Genomic DNA, 10,030 nt, shown 5'->3' with positions numbered 1-10,030 from the left:
TTCGTCCTCATAGCCTGAGCTGTTCATTATCAACCATCCTTATTCTCTCACTGGAAACTCTTTTCCATCCTGGTTTTCTAATTACTCCAACAAGAGCAGTGACTCTCTGGCCCTATCAAAACTTCCAGTCTATTGAACTCACTACTGTTTCCCAACCATTCAGCTCTCTCTTTCCTTTACTTCTCAATATTTTATTTATTCATTTTAGAGAAGGGAGAGAGAGAGAGAGAGAGAGAGAGAGAGAGCAAGCGCAGGAAGCATCAACTCCCATATGTGCCTTGACCAGGCAAACCCAGGGTTTTGAATTGGTGACCTCAGCATTCCAGGCCAACATTTTATCCACTGCACCACCACGGGTCAGGCACGTCTCTTTTTAATCAGTTTAGATCTCATGATTTAGCATCTCTCTCTCTCTCTCTCTCTCTCTCTCTCTCTCTCTTTCCTACCTCTGCCTATCCTCACAGACAACTTCCTCTCTTCCTTTAGACTTTTCTCTGCCAAACCAAACTGTTGACCTTCTTTCTTCCCTCTTTTCACGACAGATAGCTTATTGCCGTCTGGGCCAGGGATTCTCAGTCTCAGCACTACTGATGCTCGGGGCCAGCTCACTCTTTGTTGTGGGCTGTCCTGTCCACTGCAGGACAGTTACCAGCCTTCTTGGCCTCTACCTGCTAGATGCCAGTAGTAACCCCAGTTGTGACAACAAAAATGTCTCCAGACATTGCCAAACATGCCTTGGTGGAGGTGGGAGCCAGTGTCCCTGGCTGAGAAGCACTAATCGAGGTTCATCCCTCTCCCTGGGCCTGGCAAGCTACTGCCCCATCACAGAGGCACAATATTCTCAGGAAACATTCAGCAGGAATATCTTCTTCTCTCCTGCATAGCTCCCTTTCAACGGAATTATTTTCATAGCTGTTTAAACATGCTTCTCCCATCTTAGAAGATACCCTCCCTCAACAACACGCCCCACTACCAGCAGCTCTCCTCCCCACCACATCGTGCAAGAGCTCCTCTCCCAGCCTCCAACTCTTCCTTCCTCACTCGGTGTCCCACTCCCTCAAATATGGCCCAGGCTCTTGTCATTCTGTCCCATAGCTTTCAAATAAGTGACCTCCGTGTCAATATATGCAGAGGACGTTCCTTTCAGCCCGACCTAAGGCACACTGGAGGAAAACCACATTGAGGGAAGTGAAGGTCCTGAGTTTGGTCTTGACCTTTTGAGTTTCAGGGTTCTCGGCGGCATCCTAGAGGAGATGTTGGGTGGATATCGGGGCAACAAGGGCTGGAGTGAAGGAGTAGGTCTAGGCTGGGACCTAAATGCCTGGGCCTTTGGCAGTGTACCTGGAACACATGGGTATGTGTGTAACAGTGACGAGGTCCCTTGAAAGAAAAAAGGGGGGTGTCTAAAGCAGTTGTTCTCAAACTTTAGGGTCCTTGAAAAAATGCAGATTTATGAGACCCATCTCTGGAGTTTTTTTTTTTTAGTACAGTACAAACTGTATAGCCTGGATAGGGAGGAGAGTTTGCGTTTCTACCTAGTTGCCAGATGACACTGAAGCTACTGGTCCAAGTATCACATTTTGTGAACCACTGGTTTGGAGTTAAGGAGAGAGGGGCCAGGGCTCGACGGAGCGCTCCAACACCTCTTCAGCCGTGAGCAGAGGTGGGTCCTTGAGGGAGACAGCGGAAGCAGGAGAAGCCATGGAGCACCACCACCAGCCCGCTGGCTGGTGGAGAGCAAGCCCACGGTGAAGATGCAGAGGCGCCCCAGGACTACATCTCCCAGGACGCCCCGCGCCGGCTCGCGCCCGCCCCCTGCAGGCGGCTCGGGAGGCGCCGGTAGCATCCCGGTGACTTTTCGCCAAGCATCCCTGAGCCCGGAGCGGAGCGAGGCGGGTGAGTCGGAGCCGCACTGGCCGCCGGCAGTCTCCGGGGCGCGCGGGCGGGCCATCGCCGGGGTCCGGGGGTCCGGGCGCGGGGGGCGCAGGGCTGCCCCTCCGAGAGGGAAGACGGGCTGCGTGTGGTCCGCACCGCGGTGGCCCCGGAACCCCCCAGCCCCCTTCTTCCCCGACACCCCCCCCCCATTCCTCTTACCGATCCCCTCCTCCTGGGGGGAGCGGGGTGTCCTGCCTCCAGCCCCGGACGGACGTCCAGCTCTGTCCTGCCCGCCCAGCCCGGGAGCCCGGTGATCCGTGCGGCAGGTGGCAGCGGCAAGTGGGCGTCCTCTCCCCTCGGGGCCCCGGGTTTGGCGCAAGAGCCCAGGACCGAGGACCGGGGGCGGGGTGGGGGGGGGGACGACTCTCAGTTGCGGCCGGAGAGGCGCCCCCAGCCCTCGCTGCGGTGGGACAGATAGGTGGGCGCCCCGGGCCGGGGCTCCCAGCGTCCCGGGAGCCTCCCGCGTCCTCCCTGGCTGGGGCTGTCCTGCGGATGCTGTGTGGTGTCCGGCATCGGGGAGCCCTCGGCCCTGCTGCTCTGCGTCCACGGAGCTCCGGGCCTCCTCCTGCCCGGGGCTGGCCCGGCCAGGGCGCGGGCTGCGCGCCTCCGCGCTCCGCGGGCGCTGTCACAGCGCAGTGCACCTGCGGAACCCTGGGGGGCCGCTTGCAGGTTAGGTGTGGCCCGGGGTTACGCGGTTGGCAGGAGTGCAATAGGGTCAATTCTTCTTCTCGAAGATCTTTACAGTAAAATTAGTATTCTGTGCTTTAAAAAAAGAAGAAGAAGAAGAAGAAGTTTGACCCTGAATATCTTATTTTTTATTTTGTGGGAGCTCCATTTGCTGGTATGTAAGTTTATGTAATAGGCAGTTTTCGGTTTGGAAAAAAAAAATAATGATGTTCGTGTGAAGGTGCTCTTCCTTGCCCTCTATCGGAGGAATTATGTTGGGCTGGTTGACGTGCTTATCCTTCAGTAACTGCGATCCCTGGAGGCGAGAGATAAGGTGTTTTTGAGTGGAGTCACAAGTCAACCCTTGAGGACAAATTTTGGTTTCAGAAGGTTTTGGTTACAAAACGCGATGTCATTTCAACTCGGATAGCCTGCTTCTGCAGAAAATAGCTTATCATAATTCACTGTCAAAGCAAGCAGCTTTATAATTTTACCCACCTTTATACTTGGGTAGCCGGGACTAGGTCTGCAGCTGAAGTCTCCATTCTAAACTCGATCGGTTTTAATACCCGGTCAGTTGATCGGTTTGGTTGTTCTAGGTAGGCAATCCTGTCTTCTTGTTAAGAAACAACAGGTGTCTCTTTCTCACGTTTGTACTTCTTGTTTCTTGTCTTCCTTTGACCACCTTCTCTCTACAATGTTAGGGGCTTGATTTTAGGGGAATGCTCCTCCTATATCTTCACTGTGTCATAGTAAGTTTCCCTTTATGTCAAATTATTAAGAATTTAAGAAGTCGGGGTTAGGTACTGATTTTTTTTCCCCCCCAACTGCTTTCACAACATAGTATATGGATATGACCATGTACTTTTCTTCTTAAAATTGTTAACATAGGTGATAATACTGCTAGATTTTTCTGTCTCTAAAATCCTGGAATAATTGAAAACGCTCTTTTGGGTTGTCTGATAGATCCAAGTAGCCAAACATTTTATTGATATTTAGGGTTTTGGTGTCCGGTCACGTCCCCTTTGGCTTAGCTCTGTCATTACTTTTAACTCTTCAAATTAGACGTTGCTACGGTTGTTATTATTATTATTATTTTCTAGATCAGTATTCATTAGCTCTAATTACCCGTTTACCATTTTCTTTATTGCTTTTTAATCACCGGTATTCTCCTTTGGAACTTTTTCTTCTCCCTGAAGAACATTCTCTAGAAGTCATCCTTCAGTGATAATAAATTCTCGGTTTTTGTAATATCTGAAAATTGGTTTTCAGTCTGGAAGCTCTATCCGTGGATAACAAGGGGGTGTTATGTCCCTTACCAAGACTGTATTACTGTAGATCTCTCTCCTTATTCATCAATATTTGCTTCATACACTTAGGTGCTTCTTTGTTGGGTGTATAAATGTTTGCAAGGGTTATACATTATCGGTTATATCCTCTTGTTGGATTGATCCCTTTATCATCATGAAAATGTCTTTCTTTGCCTCTTATAGCCTTTGTTTTAAAGTCTATTTTACCTGATATAAGTATTGCTACCCCAGCCTTTTTTTTCCCCATTTGCATGAAATATCTTTCTCCATTACTTTCAGTCTCTGTGTGTCTTTTGATCTGAAGTGGGTCTCTAGTAGACAAAATATGTATAGGTCTTGTTTTGTCATTCATTCAACTGCCCTGTGTCTTTTGACTGGAGCATTTAATCCATTTACATTAAAGTGATTGTTGATCAGTACGTAGTTATTGCCATTTTAAATTCAGATTTGTGTTCCTTTTTTCTTTCTCTTAAAGAAGTCTCTTTAACATTTCTCATAGTACTGATTTAGTGGTGATGAGCTTTCTTTAGCTAGAAGCTCTTTACATCTCCTTTGATTTTAAACGATAGCCTAGCTGAGGAGAGTCGTCTTGGCTGTAGGTCTTTGCTTTTCATTACTTTGAATATTTCATTCTAATCTTTTCTGGCCTGAAAAATTTCTGTTGAGAAATCTGCTCATAGTCTTATGAGAGCTCCCTAGTAAGTAACGAACTGCCTTTCTCCATAGCTGCTTTAAAGAATCTCTCTTTTTATCCTTTACCAATGTAATTATGATGCGTCTCGGTGTGGGTCTCTTTGGGTTCATCCCGTTTGGGGCTCTGCACTTCCGGGCTCCTATGTCTATTTCCTGCACCAGGTTCGGGAAGTTTTCAGTCCTTATTTCTTCAAAGACGTTCTCCATCCTTTGCTGTCTCTCTTGCTCTGGTACACCTTTGATGCGAATGCTATGATGCTTGACGTGGTCCCAGCAGTCCCTTAAACCAGGGGTCCCCAACCCCCAAATGGCCCATGGACTGGTACCGGTCTGCAGAGAACGAATAAATAACTTACATTATTTCCGTTTTATTTATATTTAAGTCTGAACGATGTTTTATTTTTAAATAATGACCAGATTCCCTCCGTTACATCCGTCTAAGACTCACTCTTGATGCTTGTCTCGGTCACATGATACATTTATCCGTCCCACCCTAAAGGCTGGTCCATGAAAATATTTACTGACATTAAACCGGTTTCGTGGCCCAAAAATGGTTGGGGACCACTACCTTAAACTACCCTCATTTAAAAATTATTATTATTTTTTCTTTTTGCAATTCCAATTTGGTTTTTTCTGCTACTTTGTCTTTCAAATTGCTGATTTATCCTCTGGTTTATCTTGTCTGCTGTTGATTCCTTTTAGTGTATTCTTATTTCAGGTATTGTATTCTTCAGTTTTGATTGGTCCTCTTTTTTTTTTTTTTTTTTTTTTTTGCAAGAGAGAGACAGACAGGAAGGGAGAGAGATGAGAAGCATTATTAGCTCATAGTTGTGGCACCTTAGTTGTTCCTTGATTGCTTTCTCATATGTGCCTTGACCCAGGGGGGCTACAGCAGAGCCAGTGACCTCTTGCTCAAACCAGTGAACTTGGGCTCAAGCCAGCAACCTTTGAGCTCAAACCAGCCATGTTTGTGCTCAAGCCAGTGATCATGGGTGTCTTGTCTATGATCCCACGCTCAAGCCGGTGATCCTGCACTCAAGCTGGTGACCTCAGGGTCCTGAACCTGGGTCCTCAGCATCCCAGGCCAGTGCTCTGTCCACTGCGCCACTGCCTGGTCAGGCTTGACTGGTCTTTAGCCAGCATCCTTGAATTTTGGCTTCTAGTCCATTGATTTCAAAGTTATTTTTTCATTGGTTCTATAATTTTAAAAAGATTTATAGCTGGTATGTTTTGGGATCTCTATTCTGCCATATTCCATATTGCTGAAAGGAAGGTGAAGATTAAAAACAAATTAATTTGTAGTCTAATGAACTGTTAGTTTTGTGACCTTTCCCTGGGCCCTTATTATATTACACCCAAAGTTCTATATTTATCTCAAATTTATTAATTATAATTTATGTTCTCTGTACCAACTTATTTTTTCTGTTTGAACTGTTGATTCTGAAAGTTGTGTTAAAGATTTTCACTATGGCCCTGGCCGGTTGGCTCAGTGGTAGAGTGTCTGCCTGGCTTGCAGGAGTCCCGGGTTCAATTCCCGGCCAGGGCACACAGGAGAAGCGCCCATCTGCTTCTCCACCCCTCCCCCTCTCCTTCCTCTCTGTCTCTCTCTTCCCCTCCCGCAGCCGAGGCTCCATTGGAGCAAAGATTGCCTGGGTGCTGAGAATGGCTCTGTGGCCTCTGCCTCAGGCGCTAGAATGGCTCTGGATGCAACAGAGCGACGCCCAGGAGGGGCAGAGCGTCGCCCCCTGGTGGGCATGCCGGGTGGATCCCGGTCGAGTGCATGCGGGAGTCTGTCTGTCTCCCCATTTCCAGCTTCAGAAAAATGAAAAGAAAAAAAAAAAAAGAAAGAAAAAAAAAGATTTTCACTATGCTTCCTATTTGGCTTCTTTTATTCTATTTGTATCAGTTTTTTGCTATGTATATATGTAATATGTATGCACTATATTTTTAGATGCTTAAAACTTCACAGTGTTTATGTCTTCATGGTGATTTGTACCTTTTGGGGAATAAAATAGTCATCTTATCTTATTTAATACTTTTTATTTTATGTTTTGTTTGATATCACTGTTGCTATACATGCTTTTTCTTTTTTTCTTTTTTCTTTTTTTAGCATGTATATGGCATATCTTTTCCTATTCATTTATTTTCAATTTTCTCTATTTTGTTTTAGGTGTAAGTCTTGTGATTAGTTTATAAGCTAGATTTTTTTTCTTAATGTTTGTCTTTTTAAAAATGTGATAAAATACACACAGCATAGAATTTATCCTCTTAATCTGTTTTGAATTCACTAGTGTCAAGTATAGTGACATTGCTTTGCAATCAATCTCCAGAACTTTTTCATTTTGCAGAATCAAATCTCTGGACTTATTAAACAACAACAGTTCCTGGCGATCAGTATTCGACTTTCTATCTATGTGACTTTGGCTACTTTAAGTATCTCACATAAGTGGAATCATACAGTAGTTGTCTTTTTTTTTTGTCTGGGTTATTTTAGTTAGCATAAAGTCTGACTTGTAGCCTGTGTCAGACTTCTCCTACTTTTTGAGGCTGAATAATAACAGTCCATGTGTGTATTTACGTGCCACATTTTGCATATGCATCCATCTCTTGGTGGCTTTCCCATCTGAGCTATTGTGAATAATGCTGCTATGAACATAGGTTTCTAGTGATCTCTTCTCAACCTTGCTTTCAGTGCTTTTAGCTAGAGACCCAGAAGTGGAGTTGCTGAATTATATGGTAGTTCTATTTTTAATTTTTGAGGAACCACCCATCATACTGTTTGTCTACAGTAGCCACATCGTTCTACATTTCCACCAACAGGGCACAAGCCTCCAATCTCTTCACATCCTCTCTTTAAGCCTATCTCTAAATACACACACACACACACACATTTTGCATTTTTCTGAAGTGAGAAGCAGGGAGGCAGAGAAACAGACTCCCGCATGTGCCTGACCGGGATCCACCCGGCATGCCCACCAGGGGGCGATGCTTTGCTCATTTAAGGCGTTGCTCCTTTGCAACCAGAGCCATTCTAGCGCCTGAGGCAGAGGCCATGGAACCATCCTCAGCACCCGGGCCAACTTTGATCCAGTGGAAGAGAGAGACAGAGAGAAAGGAGAGGGGGAGGGGTGGAGAAGCAGATGGGTGCTTCTCCTGTGTGCCCTGGCCAGGAATCGAACCCAGGACTTCCACACACCAGGCCAATGCTCTACCGCTGAGCCAACTGGCCAGGGCCTATATTTATTTTGATTACTGATATTTGGGAGCTTATTCTTGCCATCTTATTTTATGTTTTCTATATTTTTCTGCTTATTTCCTGCCAGCTTCCACTCCTTTTCTATTTTCTGTTGGATTGACTGAATTTTTCTTGTTTAATTTTATCCCTCTCAGGACATGAAAGTTACAAATATTATTTCTATGCTGCTTGTTGTAGGTGCCCTTAAATTTGGGGGCAACTTTTTATTGAGGTATAAGATAAATGTGTAAAGGTACATATATGTTATGTGTCTAGCTCGATGAATTTGGACACACTGAACACACATATAACCAGTGCTTAGAACAAGAAACCTTACTGGCTTAGTGTTTTAAAAATAATATTTCTTACATTCCGAAGGATTTTAGGACACCCAGAAAGGCAGACAGATGTATGTTTGTACTTCAATCTCCAATTTCATTTTTTATCTTGAATTTATTTCTAGGTCGGGCGTTCCTAAGACCACCTCCAGACTGGGTAATTCACTCTAGGAAGTCTGACAGGATTCAGCATATTGTCATACTGACATGACTATGATTAATTACAGTGAAAAGGATAAAAAGCAAAATCAGCAACGGGAAAAGGCTTATTGGGCGTCAGGCACAAGCATTGAAGAGTCCGCTCCCCAGTGGTTTACAGAGGACGCGCTGATCCCCCAGCAACGAGCTGAGAGTGCATGTGTACGATGTTGTTTGCCAGGGAGGCTCACTCAAGACTCAGGGCTCAGGGTCCCGCCGGAGGCTGGTCAGGTGGACACCCTGTGCCCAGCGTGGAACAAACCCCCAGACATCCCAAAGTAAATCAGTATAAACCACAGTGTTCACACAGGCAGTGTGGGCACAGTGAACCTCTCTTATCAGTTCTGCAAATGTTAGGAACTTTCTCGAAATCTAAGTTTCCAGATGTCAGCCCAGGGCCAACCTGATAAATAGGCTTTTTAATGAATGGTAGTCTTGCCTGATCCTGGGGATGGCGCAGTGGATAGTTTGTTGACCCGGAGAACTGAGGTCACTGGTTCAAGACCTGAGGTTGCTGGCTTGATCCCAAGGTTGCTGGCTCGAGTCTGGAGTTGCTGGTTTTTCTCTCCTGAGGTTTCTGGCTTGAGCCTGAGGTTGACAGTTCGATTCCTGGTCAAGGCATGTATGAGAAGCAATCAATGGATGTATAACTACCTGGAACAACGAGTTGATGCTTCTCTCTCCCTCGCTCCCTCCCTCCCTCCCTTCCTCTATGCAAATAATAACACTAAAAAGAACAGCAACCTCAGGCCTGCTATATTAACTCTTTTCTACAAAATTCCCCTCCTATTTCCCACAGGGAAAAAAAATGGATACCACACCTGGAAATGACTTCTCTCAGTGAGATTATTGAGTGTTTCACGCCTTCTCTGAGGAGAAGAGAGCAGCATTTTTGAGTACTAGGATGCAGACGGGGTGGGGGGGGGAAGGGGGGTGTCAAGGACTATTGCTTGACTTTGGAAGAAGCCAGCGCCCGGCTGCACGCCAAGCAGCCTGGGGTCAGGGGCAGAGCGCGGAGAAACCGCTCACCCTTAGACAGTTTTGTTTTTCTTTTTGGTCCTTGGTCACTGCAAGACGATGTGCAGCTCGTCACCGAACACAGCAGTCCACGGCTTCCTCTTGCACGGTTCCCACGGAACCGTTCTGCTCACGCTGGGACCGGTCCCTTTCAAGTCTCTACACTCGGCGGTGGCTCCGCCCCCTGGGGCATTTCACCAGTCCCTTCTCTTCCGTGGCTGAACTCATTTCTGTTGCTTCACTTTGTGTCTCTCCGAGTGGAGCTTCCCACAAGACTGAAAATGACCTGAAGACCAACCAGGAAGCCCCCTCCGCGAATCCCCTGTGCCTCTCGAACAGCGTGACCTGCTTCTAGTTGGTGCTTGTTGAATGAATAGCTGCAGAGAAGCAGGAAGCAGTCCCTTCACCCTGTTCTTGTTCTGTGCACGGGGATGTATGTTCAAGCACCAAGCGGACGTGAACTGCTTGGGGTTGTCTGCTTGAGTTCTGTCTTACCAAGCGGCAGACGGTATAGTTCAATGTTTGGGCACGAAAGGCTTTTTGAAGTCAGTGGCCTGCATGTGGGCGTAGACCGTCCAACCGTCTCTTCTCTCTGCCTTCTGAGGGCTGTACCGAGTTGGAGACCTGTTTCCTCCCCC

The 10,030-nt window shown here is 46.5% G+C and overlaps 1 protein-coding gene across 1 annotated transcript in view; it reads left to right on the top strand.

The window, feature by feature from the left end:
- Positions 1 to 1,835: 1,835 nt before the first annotated feature.
- SPECC1 (sperm antigen with calponin homology and coiled-coil domains 1) overlaps positions 1,836 to 10,030 on the top strand; it is a 243,189-nt gene continuing 234,994 nt past the window's right edge. Inside the window, exon 1 of the mRNA XM_066264352.1 lies at positions 1,836 to 1,896. The gene's annotated coding sequence lies outside the window, so the exon portion shown is untranslated. The remainder of the gene's footprint in view (positions 1,897 to 10,030) is intronic.

The sequence above is a fragment of the Saccopteryx bilineata genome, chromosome 2 (assembly GCF_036850765.1).
Source record: "Saccopteryx bilineata isolate mSacBil1 chromosome 2, mSacBil1_pri_phased_curated, whole genome shotgun sequence".
NCBI classification, from domain to species: Eukaryota; Metazoa; Chordata; class Mammalia; order Chiroptera; family Emballonuridae; genus Saccopteryx; species Saccopteryx bilineata.
This window is presented reverse-complemented; position numbering and strand designations above follow the sequence as displayed.